Here is a 16,153-nt window from a genome sequence, read left to right as displayed (position 1 = left end):
AAGACCAAAAGTTCTGGAGCCTATACACGTGTGTCTCTCTCTGGGACACAGTAGCAAAATCCCCTGGCCACATCCGCAGCTGGCTAGGGTCCTGAGGTTACCTTACATCCTTTTAATAAGTCATAAAGGTTAGAGATCATGAACAATAGGTAACCTCTGGCTCTCTCTGTCCCTTTCTACCTGTGTTCGGCACACTACACTCTGCTACATACACCTAACGTGTCTCATAGGTTGATACTAACATATCTTTAAAACAACATAGGAATTCTGCCTAAGTTATTTCCTTCAACGCTTAGATAGGATTAATTGCTCCTTCTGTGTACTCCCAGCCCATCAGGACTTTCTGTTTTTTAATCACAGTGCCGCCATGTTCATTGTGGGGTTTTCCCAACACTAGGTACTTGAAGAACAGGGATCATGATCTCTTTTCTGTTGTATCCCCAGCCCACTATCTGGTGCAGAGTAGGTGGCTTATGTATTTTTTTCTGGGTAAAGGAAAGAAGGACGAAATCAACCCCCAAAATAGTTTAAGATGCAATGACATAGAATGATTTGAAGAAAAAAAAAAAAAAAACAGCTGGTGGGATTTTTCTACCAACTCCATTCAAAATGGTGTCTGGTTTGATTGGAGATGAGCAGACAGACTGGAGGGAAATGACCAACCCCACCCTGAAGAGCAGCAGCACAACTGCCTACTTTCCTCTGTGAATGTAACTTTCAGCTCTACAAAAGTGTGCTCCCTCCTGGGGAAGAGGAAGTCTGGATGATCCCCATGTGCCCAACTGCCTGCCAAGTGTTATCATGACTGCCCAGTTCCCTCAGATAACAGTCATAAAGTAGGGGCTCAATACACCTCACCTCTGTGCCTGGGAAAACAGGTTGTTATTTGGAATCTTCTTGTGAGCCCCAATGGACACATTCTTTTAACCAACTTTGGCATCTGTCCTTGGCTTAAAGCTCCCAATCTGGTGCTTTCTTCCTTGAACAGAGCTCAGTTTGGCAAGGGGCTCTATTGAACTATTGTTTGTCAGGGACATCCGTGAGAAATGAGATGATCATCTAACATGTACCATGTCATCACATTGACCGTGACTGCTAAGTGAAGGTTAAAGGACCCTCATGGTGCCTGGCAGAGAGACAGACTTAGCCATGCCAAGGCTGTGATCCGGTTTCACCAAGCATACCCTACACAGTCCCCCGTACTGAGGCTTCGTGCCTGCATGAGCCAGTCCAAAATATAACATCTATATTTGTGCTGCAGCCCCAACAGGGAGAGGAAAACTGCATTATAATGAATGTGTGCATTGCTAGCTACAGCATAATAAACATGATGCTATAATTATCCATGTATTCATAGAGCTGGGAAGCTAATCTCTTTAAGAATTAGTGTCCCTGGAAGACAAGTTCAGCATTTTGCATTTGTTTTGCGATGATACATGGCTTTGTCCTATGTTTACTTGTGTCAGCATTTTGTCCGTATCATATTGGAAATATTTTTGTAGGTAAGTCTCATTAGAAGTCAGTATGATTTATCATTTTATCATTTTATCATTTGGCTCTGCCTTTCAATTCCACTCCATGAGAAAGTTTATTAATGTAGCCTAAGACTTAATTAGGGTTCGCTCTCCCCAGAACCTTCTGGAGGTTCCTCATCACTCGACACAGAGTTTACAAATTGATTGAGATTAGTGATATTTGAGGGTATGTGTGGAAAATTCTACTCCCCATCCCGTATCAGTGTTGGGTTTGATGCTTTACATTCCAGCACTGGTGAGTCAACATTTTAGATTTGGAAGATAGTATCTCCTAGAATATTCATGTATTCATTCATTCAACAGATCTTTCACTGTCTTCCTTGTGTTACTCACTTCTCTAGATACTGTGGATACATAGATGGCCAAGTAAAAATCTCAGACATTCTAGTGAGAAAAAAATAGAAAATAAGTCAAACACAAAAAATATGTAATTTTGGAATGATTCTATGTGCCACAGAGGAAAAGAAAACAGGAAAACAGAAAAATGAAGAACTCGAGGAAGGGAGTTGTAATTTATCATTTGATTAGGAAAGGCTTCACTGAAACTATGACTTAAGGAAGTACTGTGTTAAAAAAAAAAAAAAAGGAAGTACTGTGTTAAAGTGTGATTCTCACGGGAAAAATTGTTAAAGGATGGAGTTTTAACTAGTAGTGACTAACGCCATTAACAGTTGAACCCTCCCAGGAGATTATCTTACAGTAGAACCCAACTGAATGGAAAAATGTGGAGAAATTAGATTGGGAGTCTATATGGCGACACCAAAAAAAAAAAAATTCTATTTTAAACGTAGTTTGGAATCACTTAGTCTTCCACGGCTGCAACACCAAGCATTTGAAGATGCTTGGACTGGCAGAAACATCTTCAAGGAATATGAATTAGATTTGGAAGACAGTTCTCTTCACTTTGAAACCCCAGGAGAGGTCTCTGCCCTGATCTCTGCTGCTTCTTTCCTTTGTAGATGGTTTTTAGAAGCTTCTTAAACTTTTGAAACTTTTCTCCCTTTTCCTAGAGAGTGTGATCATTAGTTAGATAGAGAGGAAAAGTCAGTATGTATAAATTGGTAGTTCAGATTACATTCACAGGAATGGCAATTATTCCTGGATTTTTAAAGTCTTCTCTCTAGACTCTGAGTAAATAGAAGTCCTCCACCATGGATTTATGGAAAACAAAGTTGTGATAATAGTTTTTCTGTAGTATCATCCAATTTTGCAAACTGTCAGACATGAAAGAAAGGCAGCAGACTGAAATTGAGAACTGGAGCCCACTGGAGAAGGTGGAGTCCACAGAGGGCCTTGAGAGGTAGTGATTGCCCCAGCCTTCGGGTGCATCATCATCACCATGGCAACTCCATGAAAAAATGGGAAGAATGAGCTGAGCTTTGCCCAGCTACTGAGTTTTCTGAGGCTGTCTGTACTCTCTGATGATTTTCTTGCTTAGATCTGTCATTCTTTATTAAGCACTATGATCATGAAATTAAAGATCTTTGCCTCAGTAGGCTGGCTCCGATGTGTGTGTCCCAATCGGTGTGCACAGAAAGGCTGGCTGTGAACTAGACAGCAGCCATGTGTGGGAAGAATTGAGTTGCTTCCTTTGAAGGTTTGTGAGAACCAGGTGAGTGACATAGAACATCTAGACCTGTCTGAAGGAAATACATACCAGCCAAAAGGGATGCTAATAAATAAAACAGCTCCCCCTCTAGGCTAACTCTGTAGTGTAATTTCTCTTTTGCAGGGAGGATATTGCTGAGTTATGAAATCTCACCCATCCACACTTCATTGTAGTTGGAAATTATGTAATTTTGATCTTAATTATATCTATCTTCCTCTCCCCGCCAAAATACAACAGGGGATAAGTCTCATATTTGAACTTTAAAAGTCATTGGCTGTTTCTCATCATTGATAACCTAACAATGGTTTTCATACTGTAGCATGTGTCAGAATTACCTGGCCAATTTGCAAAGAATACTGGGCCCCACCCCAAGATTCTCTCCTGTAGATCTGGGTTTGGGCCCAGATATTTCTGACAATGTAGAAGAATTTATATTTGTTGATGCTGCCGCTTCTGGACTACACTTTGAGAACCACCGTTCTAACAGATACCCTTGCCTTTGCACACAGCTGCCACTTCCTGTCAGAAAAAAACTTCTTTCTTCATGGCAAAAATGGGATGACGTTCCATTTATTGTTTTTTTTTTTTTTCCTTTGTGGATTTTCTGATTTTCTGAAAGTACCACAGAATGGTCCCAAAGGAAGTGTTCCTAAGCAGCTTCTTGTGAAACCGAGCTAAACAAATAACACTCTACCCACTGCAGATGGATATTGGAATTCAAACTGATTTGTGTGCATGCTTTGTTTATGAGTAGCATTATTTATAAAACTTGGAATTGGACTGTCTTTATGGAGTCATTACCACCATTTGGTTCAACACTAAGTGATTCCTTTTTGCATTCAAAATTGATAGAGCTAACAGATGAGCACCGAGTTGAATCCATATATTGTTCATCTTATACTGTTCATCTTACTAGCAGCATATGCCATAGTACATGCCCTGTCTCAATCATATACAAATACATGTCATATGATCTCTGTCATATAATACATGCATACATATATAGACATACACACATATATGAATCATATATATGTATAATCTTTAATTTCCCTTGTACTTGCATTAAAATTTTTTTAATTTAAAAGAAGTGACCCTAAGTATTTTTTTGAATATAGAAACATAGTAAGCGGAGCTCTTTGGGACATGGATAAAGAATGTTTATAACATTTTTAAGAGTAAAATTCAGTAAAAAATAAATTTATCCTTCTAATGCCATCAGAAAGCAAGGCTACAGACTCCTATGATGCCAAGCCCCTAGCTGAAGAAGAAAAGGGTGACTTGACTCACCTGCTTTCTCATTAGATCTGGAAAAAATATATATTTAAGGCATAAGCATGTAGAACAGTTTTTAAACACCTATTATGTGCATGTCAGGCATTAATTTAACAATGATATTTATATATGTCCTTTCTCTCCATGGGAGATAGGACTTAATCGATTGGACTTGCTGAATTGCATTTGTTTTTAGTATATTCTCTGTAGAAATTGGATAAGGGAACCAGTAAAACAGCAGTGAATGTTTCCCAGATGTTCCAAGTGGTAGATCTGTGAACACAGGTAAGAAGGCCTGGAAATACAGATTTTGTGGCCATGAATCTGTCTCTGGAAGAACCTGTAAAACCCTCTTGAAACAGTTGCTATTTCTTTCTTGCCTCCTGAATTAAATTCTTTCAACAAATGAAAGGGTTTGGAGAGGTTGCTTGCTTAGATTCTCTTAAATTGTATTTGGAACACTGGCAATAAACTTCCATTCATTTTACCCAAACTTAAATGCATTTTATAACAGTACAAACCATCCTCAGCCTACGTTCCAACAATATTCTCAACACTCCTGGAGGGGGAATTGTGATTTGTTAGCTCACTATTGCTGAGCTCTTCCTCACTGTCAGGAGAGAGAAGATTCTAAAGACAGCAGTAATCATCAGAACTGAGGCCGGTCTCATTAGGGAGCAAGGACATGCATACATGACAACACATAAATAGTGTTTCTGTGATAAGCACTGTAGCATTGCAGGAAAGAGAAAGAAAAGATGAAGAATTACCTTGTGCCTTTACTTTGAATAAATTCTGGGTAGGGCCCATTTCGAATGAGGACAAAATGCTAACATGTCCTGGCAAGCTGACTTAGAAAGAACTCATTATGGAATTCACTGTTTAACCAAACAGAGTCTACTCCAGAATCTCGTTATAGGTAGAGCTCTGGGACAACAAGCTAGTTGGAAGAATTTGTTCGGAAGCCATGTTTGTCAAGCAAATAGGACAATTTTACCCCAGGTGTGCTGGCGAAGTTTTTAAGAAGATGCCTTTGTTTGTCTTTTATATATATTCTTCTACTTTTGAAGTTGTCTGTTTATGGTGGCTGGAGAAGAAGCCAGTCGAAGTTCTTGGGATTATTTGAGAACGTACAAGAACCTCATTATGTACAAAATAGAGCTGGTGACTTGAAAAGTTGATTTCTGCTTTCTGGGCCCCTTTGGGTTGATTTTGAAAGATGCCCCTGATCAACACTGCATTTGCAGAAACTTGGGCAGGATAATTTTTACTTTTTTAATTTATTTATTCATGACAGACACAGAGAGAGAGAGAGACAGAAACATAGGCAGAGGGAGAGGCCAGCTCCCCACAGGGAGCCCGATGCGGGACTCGATCCCAGATCCCGGGATCATGCCCTTAGCCAAAGGCAGATGCTTAACTGCTGAGCCACCCAGGCTTCCTGAAGTTTTACTTTTTGACACAACCTCGGAGAAGCCAAGTTCAGTGACAAAGCTGTGTCATCTTCATCCTGTTCCTTGTAGTGATGGCAACTGCAGTTAGAGCCCAGTCTCCCCAAGTCCTGTGTCTCTGCCAGGAGCTGCTTCCCCTGACAGAAGGCAGTCTAGCAGAGGGAGAAAGGGAAAGAAAACAGGGGACTCTGGAAAATTGTGAGGTCTGCCTTATTCTCTGAACATGTCATTCAGAAAGGTAGCTCTTATTATGAAGTAGCTTTAGAGTTGTCCTCTTTTTTTTTTCCATCAAAAAATACAACTTAGACACAGTTCCAAAAGAAAACGGTTTCAGAGTGTTGACCACCATAAAATGCACAGTAGTTAATCTCAGCCACCAAACTAATTCTCTTTGGAATTATAAAGATTTTTCTACTAGTGACACATGTCAGTATCCCATAGCACTAAGTCCGATTTCAGCCTTAGTGGTCTAAGTTGAATTTACTGCTGATTGCTGTATTCCTGTGCTATCAATAGGTTTCTCTATATCACATAGTACTTTTTCTTGTTTTTCCTATTACCTTGAACCCTAGTGGATCTCTCCACTAATTTTGGAATACTAATTTTGGATACTAATTTTGAGAAATTAAATGGGTGCAAGTTCATTTAAGCAGGTGATGAAATGAACACTCGCATCTCTCTTAGCTCTTTATCCCCTTACCCTCTTTCACTTTCCTTTGTACTATTGTACATATTAAATGTTTGTTTCCCTATTCCCACTTTGTTCTATTCTCTAAGCATGTAGAAGAGTGAGGGGGTCATGAGAGGCATTCAGTGGATGTTTAGCCCGTGAATAAATGATATTAGTAGGGCTCCAACTTCTCCTAGTTTCAAGCTTGGTATGCTCTACCTGTGATTCCTAGGGAATGTGTGTGTCATTCTTACCTTGTCTCTGGAACTCTCTGAATCAATCATGAATTCCTTTTGAACTTGAGGACAGAACAAGCAACATCACTTTACAAATGTGACCCCTGGAAGAATGAATTCCTGGAACGATAACTCAGCAGAGTAATAGAGTTCCAAAACAATGAAGGGAAGTAAAAGGCTTTGCCTGGAATATTTGAAAAATCAGTTGTAACACTGGCAGAAAACAGGTGTAGGAACTTATTTCCGCTTTACTGCGGTATGCGATTGGCCAATTGCCATAGATTCTTCCTACAAATCACCAAAATCAGAGATGTACTGTGTGCAGATCTTAAAAAGATTCAAATGGTTTATTTCGGTTAGTCACATGAAGACATCAAACAAGTTGTGTGCATTTTTTCCACTTCTCTCTAAAGTGAACATTCTAATGCATGTTGTATATTTTGTCAATTATACTCCCAACAAAAGGCAACAAACAGCCTGTGCATTGCTTCATTTTGTGTTATTAAGTGTATCAGCTTTTAGTCAAGAGGAACAAGAACATTCTTGCCCAATATTATGGTATTTTATTATTTTTATTCATATAATTTAACAATCAACTACTTAACAATCATGAAAAGTATTCCATCTCTTGCCTGCCCCCATTCCTAATTCCTGTTCTCAAAAGGAAACAGTTTAAGACTTGATTCTACTTATTTCTTTGGTACTTACCTCCAGATCACTAAATACCATGTTTAAGCTGCTTCTTCCTGACTTTTTAGCTTTTTTTAAAAAAAAAGTATTTTATTTATTTGAGATAGAAAGAGAGACAGTGAGAGAGAACATGAGCAGGGGAGAGAGGGAGAAAGAAGCCCTTCTCCTCTGAGCAGGGAGTGCAATGTGGGGCTCAATTCCAGGACCTGAACTGGGCTCAATCATGACCTGAACTGAAGGCAGATGTTTAACACCAACTGAGCCACCCAGGTGCCCCTTGACTTTTTATCATTTTTCTTTTATTCCTTACCACTCTCAATCCCCTCCCATCCCTGCAATTTTCTCCTACCACCTAGCCAGTATAAATAAATCATAATTTTGGGATAAATCAATATTCAGTAATAACATGATTGTATAAGTACTATTTGTAACTGAGCCATGTAGTTTACTACAATTAGATTTCCATTCTTATAATCTTACCTTTTTGGTTACTGATTTTCTGCATATTTGCTTCTAATTAACTCCCAACTCTCATCCATAGTGTAAATCTGTCAATATGTTCAATGTGTTGGTTATCCTATCAGTTTTATCTTCTCAAAGATATCTCCCTCATAACCCTCCAGCATGGGTACTCTCTGGGCCTGCTCTTCAGCTGTCATCTGAAGAGCCACCTCCACTATAATTTTGGGTATTTGGGATTTTTTGTCTTCTACATTGAATCTCCTATTCTCTAAATATGTGTTACATTTTTTTGTTTACTCTTTATTATGTTAGAGCACTCTCTCCAATAGATTTCTGGGAAACAGAGTGAAAGAAGTAATTTTTTAAAGACTTTATAAAGAGGGGTACCTGGGTGACTCAGTGGTTGAGTATCTGCCTTTGGCTCTGATCATGATCCCAGAATTCTGGGATCAAGTCCTGCATCAGGCTCCCCAAGGGGAGCCTGCTTCTTCTGCCTATGTTTCTGCCTTTCTCTATGTGTCTCTCATGAATAAATTTAAAAAATCTTTTAAAAAGAATAAAGACTTTATAAAGATATTTTATTCAATGCTAACATTCAATTAAAAGTTTGAATAGGGGGCACCAGGCTGGCTCAGTCAGTAGAGTATGCAACTCTTGATCTCCGAGTCACAATTTCAAGCCCCACATTGGGTGTGGAGCTTACTTAAAAAATTAAAAAGCCAGGGTGCCTGGCTCAGTCTAAGTGTCTGCTTTTGGATCAGGTCATGATCCCAAGGTCCTGGGATCAAGCCCCACATCAGGCTTTCTGCCCAGTGGAGAGTTTGCTTCTCCTTCTTCTTTCTCCCCTGCTTATGGTCTCTCTCTCGCTCTCTCTCTTTCTCTCTCTCAATCTTATAAATAAGTAAAATCTTTTTTAAAAAATTAGAAAGCCAAAACCTTCTGCCTGAGGAAGAGTTTCAATAGGCATAGAATTCTGAATTCAAAATTGTTTCCCTCCAAATTTTGAAGGCATTGTCCATTGTTCTCTACCTTCTTGTGTTGCATCAAGAACTCTAGTGTATTCCTTTCTTATCTTTACTAAAGTATAATTGACATAAAAATTGTATATATGTAAGGCATACAATTTGACATTTTAATATATTGTATACATTGTGAAATAATTACAATTAAGCTAATTAACACATTCATCACCTCACATAGTTACCTTTTGTGTGTGGGGGTGGGGTGGGGAGGGTGATGAGAACACTTAAGAACTACCCTCTTAGCAAATTTCAAGTGTACAGTACAGAAATTGGTACAGCCATTATGGAAAAACACTATAGAGTTTCTTCAAAAAAAAAAAAATGACAGAACTACCTTATGATCCAGCAGTTGCACTTCTGTGTATATATACAACAAAAATGAAAATCGAGATCTCAAAACAATACTGCACTCCCATGTATATAACAGCATTATTCACAATATCCAAGGTAATGGAAACTACTTAAATGTCTGTCAGTGGATGAATGGATAAAGAGAAAGTGACATATCTATAATGTAGTACTATCCTCTCTTGGAAAGGAATTCTTGCCATCTGCAACAATATGAACGAAGCTGAGGGCCAATGCCATTGTGATTCTAAATCCTTTGTATGGGTTTATAATCCACACACACCCCCAAGAAAAGAAAAAAAATGAAGAACGAAAACTATTTTTGTAGCCAATGTGCTGAAATGTCACGATGATGTAGCTTGTTAGGGTAGTTTTGCTGGGCCCTTGGTTGAGGAGGAAGATTGTTTATCTGGAAATTTTTATTTTTAAGCTCTGAGAAATTTTATTGAATTACTTTGTTTTCTCTGGGAACTCTTATTATTTAGATATTGTATCTCTCATTCTTTTTCTCCTATTTTCCTATATTTAATTCTATTTTCTGAGCTACTTTTCAAATTTATCTTCCTTAACAAGTTTTCTATTACTACTATATTTTTAAATTTCCAAAAGTTCTTTCTTGTGTTAAAAGTGTTTCTTCCTTATAGCATCCTATTCTTGCTTTATAAATGTGATCTTCTACCTGTCTAAGAATATAAATGATAGGTTTAGGATTACTTTAAATTTTGTTGTGGAAATTTCTTCCTTCTGCATAGTCTCTTCTCTGTTTCTTTTTAAAATATTTTGATGTCTTTTGTGTTAAAGATGTGTTATGTTGTGTGTTATGTGTCATCTTGTATATACCCATATACCCACTATCAAATTTTAGAAGAAACCCTTAGTGCACAGTTAAATGTGTCTTATGTTCTCTCTCTTTGGCTTTTCTGTTTATTTTCACTACATGTATACACCTCAGCATTATGTACTGTTTGTGTGTTGTTAAACATGCAAGTTTTTTTTTTTCTCAACATTCACAGTCTCTCTGGAAGTTGACTTATACCTGAAGGGGTGATCTTTTCAGCAAAGACACACATTAAAGGATAAGCTGTTTATGTGTGACTATTGACTTACTTCCTTCTGTAAGCAAACCACCCTGTTGCTTGAGACTGCTGGCGACACTCAGTTCCACTCATCCTGGTTTTCTGGACTACTTTGTTGCCTGGTGGTTTTTTCCACCATTCCAATTTTTAAGTAGCCTTCTTAATTTTTTAAGTAGCCTTCCTTTGAGTCACTCTATTCATAGATGCCCCATTTAGTGTCTGTAGAGAATTTAGAGATGACTCATTTTCTTTGTATGCCTGTTCCAGAAGACACATGTAAACAATTTTATAAAAATTTCACTCTATAGGATCATGCCTTCATTTTCTAAAGAAATAGTGGTTCAATAATGGTGCTATGTTGCTCAGTAGCTTTGATGGAACCCTTCTGAGGGCTCCATAAGGGACACGGTCAATCACATTGTAGAACCCCCCTGGGATTAGTGGAATCACAGAAGGGATTTGAGCATGGATACTTAGAAATGCCCCGAATTTCCTATCACATTGGTCTAGAATGTAATAATTCATGGGCACCATACTTTTAGCACCCAGAGAATGCTAATCCTTATCTGCTTTATTTAAGCTTATTGAGTACTTTACCTAAATTTTTGCCAATATGTAACATCTTTGGTGCATAGGAAACTGGAAAATTCAAACTGGTTTCCTGAATTTAATTCTTTTCCCATTTTGATGTACCTTCTATTTTAGATGATTGGCAGTGTTTAACTGTTTTGGCTTGCATCTCCCAGGATTTGGAAGGTTCTCATTTATTTTTACTTTTTTTATTGGTGCAAAAGTATTATATAGACAATTTTTATTTTTTATTTTTTAAAAGATTTTATTTATTTATTCATGAGACACACACACACACACACACACACACACACAGAGGCAGAGACACAGGCAGAGGGAGAAGCAGGCTCCATGCAGGGAGCCCAATGCAGGACTCGATCCCAGGTCTCCTGGACCACACCCTGGGCCGAAGGAAGGTACCAAACTGCTGAGCCACCCAGGGATAGACAATTTTTAAAGTCCAGTGAAATTTTAAAAATTATCTGGAATTTCACTAATGAAAGGAAATTTCTGTTAATATTTTTGTACTTTTTTCAAATTACTTTTTCTTCTTTACTATGTTGATAGAAACAACATTGGCATACTAAATTTAAAAGATAAACATTTTTGTGATTGCAGTAATACTATGTATTCACTTTAAAATATTTAGAAAATACAAATAAAATAAAATAATAAATAAAATTATTTAGAAAATACAGAAACACATAAGAAATTTAAATCCAGAATCTGACTATTCAGATAAAACCATGTTAAAACCTTATACTTATGTATTTCTTCAAGGGCTCATTAAAAAAAAATAAATGTAATCACAACAGTAATAAATATTTATTTAAAAATATAGGTAACAGAGGGGCTTCTGGGTGGCTCAATGGGCTAAGCAGCCGCCTCTTGATTTCAGCTCAAGTCATGATCTCAGGATCCTGTGATCAAGCTCTGAGGTGGACTTCACACTCAGTGGGGAGCTTCAGGATGTTCTCCCGCCCCCTCTCAAATAACTAAATAAATCTTTAAAAAAATATAGATAACAGAGTTATGGAACAAATAATTAAAATTCCATTTTTAGCTTTATTTTTCTCTAAAATTCTTTAGGTTTAGTGTCTTTAAAGTTTGTTATATATTTTCCCTGATCTTTCTATGCATTAAAAGCTCTTTTTGTTTTTTTTAAAGATTTTATTTATTTATTCACGATAGACATAGAGAGAGAGAGAGGCAGAGACACAGGCAGAGGGAGAAACAGGCTCCATGCCAGGAGCCTGACACGGGACTCCATCCTAGAACTCCAGGATCGTGCCCTGGGCTAAAGGCAGGTGCCAAACCACTGAGCCACCCAGGGATCCCCTTAAAAGCTCTTTATAGCATTTATATAAAGCACACTTTCTAAGATCCAAAGATGCTAACATAAATAGGTATCTATACCAACCTTTAATATTTCTTACTTAAATAAAATTATAACACACATACTATTCCACAACCTGCTTTTTAAACTTGGTCGTTTACAATAAGCACATCTTCTGTCTCCGTGAATATAAATATATCTTGTTCTTTTTAAAGTACAAGTACATGGGCTTGATATACAATGATTTATGTTTTAAAAAACCCAGTTGATAAATACTTAATATTGTCTAGGTTTGTTTCCTTTTCTTTCTTTCTTTCTTTCTTTCTTTCTTTCTTTCTTTCTTTCTTTCTTTCTTTCTCTTTTTTTCTTTCTTTTGGAAGGGGGAGGTGCAGAGGAGAGGGAGAAGGAGAATCTTAAGCAGGCCCCATGCCCAATATGGACCCTGACTTGGGGCTCAGTCTCACAACCCTGAAATCATGACCTGAGCTGAAATCAAGAATCAGATGCTTAAGCGACTGAGCCACCCAGGCATCCCATAGTTTCTTACTATTATATACAACACTGTTGTATGTATCTACACACAAACCACTTTTCATACCTGTACAAAATAAACCTTTTAGTCAGATAAAGTCCTAAAAGTAGAATTATTCTATCAGAGGACTTATAATGTAAGGTCCAATTCCACAACGGCAGTATGAGCAACTCTAAGAATATATAAATATGCTTATTCACACTACCATCAACACTGAATATTGTCAATCTTTAAATGTTTTGACAATTTGAACAGTACAAAATAGTAATTTTTATTTGAATACATGTTTCTTGGAGTTGAGGCATCCATGCAGAGTGAATTTTTTGCAAGTAGACAGGTTGCTGTGGTTGTCTGGCAATTTGTGTAGAAAAGCTTCATTCCACAGCATGCACTGCTTCCAGGGCTTGTCTTTCTGTCTATAGTGTTCTCCTTCTGTCTATACTAGATTAATGCATTACTTGTGTGCCCATATCCATCTCAGAATGTAGACAAAAGATTCAGGAGACCTTCATCAGAACACTCATACTACAGTCAGACCATTCATACTACAAGTCATTTTCTGGGCATCACATTTGGAATGGAAAACTTACTTATCAGAGCAAAACTGATGTGGTACCTTAGCTGCCTAAAAGAGCAGATGTTAGTTTCAGAGTTGCTATGAATCTTGCATTCCTGGTCTCAGCAACACATAATGAGATACTAAAATGATGGGGAGAGGTGGCATCTAGGTACCTATACACAGAATTGCAGCTTTGCTTGGTTTCCAAATGGCAAAGCCCAAGTGAGTGCTTTCTGGACTTTTTGTTAAATCAGTTTTTATTTCTTCCAGACCCTGTAATTAGCCCTTTGCTTGTGTTGCACACCTCTGAATTTTCACTATTTTAGTGTCTTCATCATTATCATTGTGTAAATTTGGAAAGATCATAAGGATGAACCAGACAGTATTTTAAATCAGAAGTCTCTGGATTGTCTCTGTGTGAAATATTTTCTATAATTTCACTTCTTTAAACATAAGCCTTAAAAATATTGGAAAGAGTAGTAAAAGAAAATGCAATAGTAGATGTGTAAATCTTGCCATTATATTTAGCATGCCAACCCCAGGATTCTGAAAAAGGGTGTCAGGGGACCCAATGCAGCTTTAAATATTGAATGATAGGATTTGTGACAATGTAGCATATGGTTTTGTGTGAACAATGAATATTCCATTATATGATGTGTGATGCCAGGGAGGAAGTGGGTTTTTGAAGACCTGGTGAGCCTACATCAAAGACAACTCTTTTCATGACTGGTTTTTAAGATCGAAAAGATGGATGGAGACTCACTTGAAGAAATCAGACAATGGTAAGGCCATTAATGAGTTACAACTGTGCCCAAAAAAGACACCAGCAATTGCCACAACCACATAAATTTTGAATGACTTGATAGTGTCCCTAGTGATCTGTGCGTGATCCAAGCTGCCTAAATTCTCTTACATTAGAAACATGATGATTTCATCCCTGTCCTTAGAGAGATCTCCACTGGTACACCTCTCTCTTGCAGCTCCTGACACCATACCATGTCTCCTTCTCTCCAGCCTTCCAGATCCAATTTTCTTATGAGTTTGTAAAAACTGAAGGCAACTAAAAGAACATTGTGTAAGGAGGAATATCATGAATAATTAGTAACAATAAGATCTTGGCTTCTGGCAGCTTGAGTTGACTATCAGCAGCTTTTTCCTGCTTATTCATTTCTGATCCAAAGGGAAAAACTCAGAGGCCAGTAGGCTGATGGTGAGAAAAAATAGTAATCTATATTCCATGATGTTAGTGATTTCATTTCCATTGTTTGAATCTGCTTTAAAATGCTGGTAGAGGGACGCCTGGGTGGCTCAGTTGGTTAAGCATCTGCCTTTGGCTCAGGTCATGATCCCAGGGTCCTGCTCAGTGGAGAGTCTGCTTCTCCCTGTCCCCCTACCCCTGCCCCCACTTGTGCTCTCTCTCTCAAATAAATAAATAAATAAAATATTAAAAATAAAATAAAATGCATGTAGAATCTCAGAGCTGTCTCTTAAAATGGCTCTTGGCCACAAGTTCAGTTATGATCCACAGGTCATGAAATTGCTTCTACAAAGGCTAGCAAGCAAATACAGTGTGAAAGATCAGCTATTACTGAACTTCAGGTTTCTTTTTTCTTTTCTTTTTTTAAGATTTTATTTATTTATTCATGAGAGAGACAGAGAGAGAGAGAGAGAGAGAGAGAGAGGCAGAGACATAGGAGGAGGGAGAAGCAGGCTCCATGCCGGGAGCCCGATGTGGGACTCGATCCCAGGTTTCCAGGATCACACCCAGGCCAAATGCAGCGCTAAACCGCTGAGCCACCCAGGCTACCCAAGCTTCAGGTTTCAAGGGCAATCCTGGATTGATTGTTTCCATTGTCACATGGATTGGCAGGCCCTATGGCACGCAGTCGGCATAAGGTTGTCCTTTAAAGCTCTGCTTCTCAAATTTGAATGTGCATACAAGTTCTCTGGGGATCGTGTGAAAATGCAGATTCTGGGTTCATATTCTGCTGTGCTTGGTATGGCCCAGGACTCTACAGTACTCACGACTTCCAGGTGCTGCTGGTCCGCAGCACATTTGCATATATGAAGTCTTATGTTCTAAATCTCTTCATTGTAGCTGAAGATATAAACACAAACTCTGTTGGTTTGTGATCCTTTGGGTTGTTCACCTTGAGGGAACTTCCACTTCCATGCCCTAATCTGGACATAAGTGAACAGAAATTCAATTTTTACAATGATAGAAGGACATATTTTTTCTGATCGTCCCTTCATTTCTTATGATGTCACAAAGTAAACTAACCAGAGTTAGCATTGAACTTTAATAAGTGAACTGAATATATTCAGTTCTTGAAACATATTTCACAATTTGCTGAGCTATAAATACAGTAGTTGGGAATGTTTGCTAAGAATGGTAATGTTGGGTGCCTGAGTGGCTCAGTTGGTTAAGTGTCTACCTTCAGCTCAGGTCATGATCTCATGGGTCCTGGGATTGAGTCCCAAGTAGGGCTCCCTGCTCAGTGGGGAGTCTGCTCCTTCCTCTCCCTCTGTGTGCTTTCTCTCTATCTCTCTGTCTCTGTCTCCCTTTCTCTCTCTCTCTCTAAAGCAAATAGATAAATTTTTTTTAAAAAAGAATGGTAATGATAAACAGTTGCAAATCTGTGAGTTGCCTATCAGTACTCAGGAAATCCTGGGATTACTGCCTTCATAGCACTTCGGCTTTGCCTCTGTATGGGGCTCTCACATTGCTCCAAGGACTAGCTATGCATCCATTCATTCCTATGTCCACCTGCCGCACACAAGC

General features: G+C 38.2%; 1 protein-coding gene across 3 annotated transcripts in view; it reads left to right on the top strand.

Moving 5' to 3' along the window:
* Positions 1-16,153, top strand: part of NKAIN3 (sodium/potassium transporting ATPase interacting 3) — a 619,999-nt gene that overhangs the window by 285,175 nt on the left and 318,671 nt on the right. The window lies entirely within an intron of this gene.

The sequence above is a fragment of the Canis lupus genome, chromosome 28, assembly GCF_048164855.1.
Source record: "Canis lupus baileyi chromosome 28, mCanLup2.hap1, whole genome shotgun sequence".
NCBI lineage: Eukaryota > Metazoa > Chordata > Mammalia > Carnivora > Canidae > Canis > Canis lupus.
Note: the sequence above shows the minus strand (reverse complement) of the source record. Positions and strands in the feature narration are given on the sequence as shown.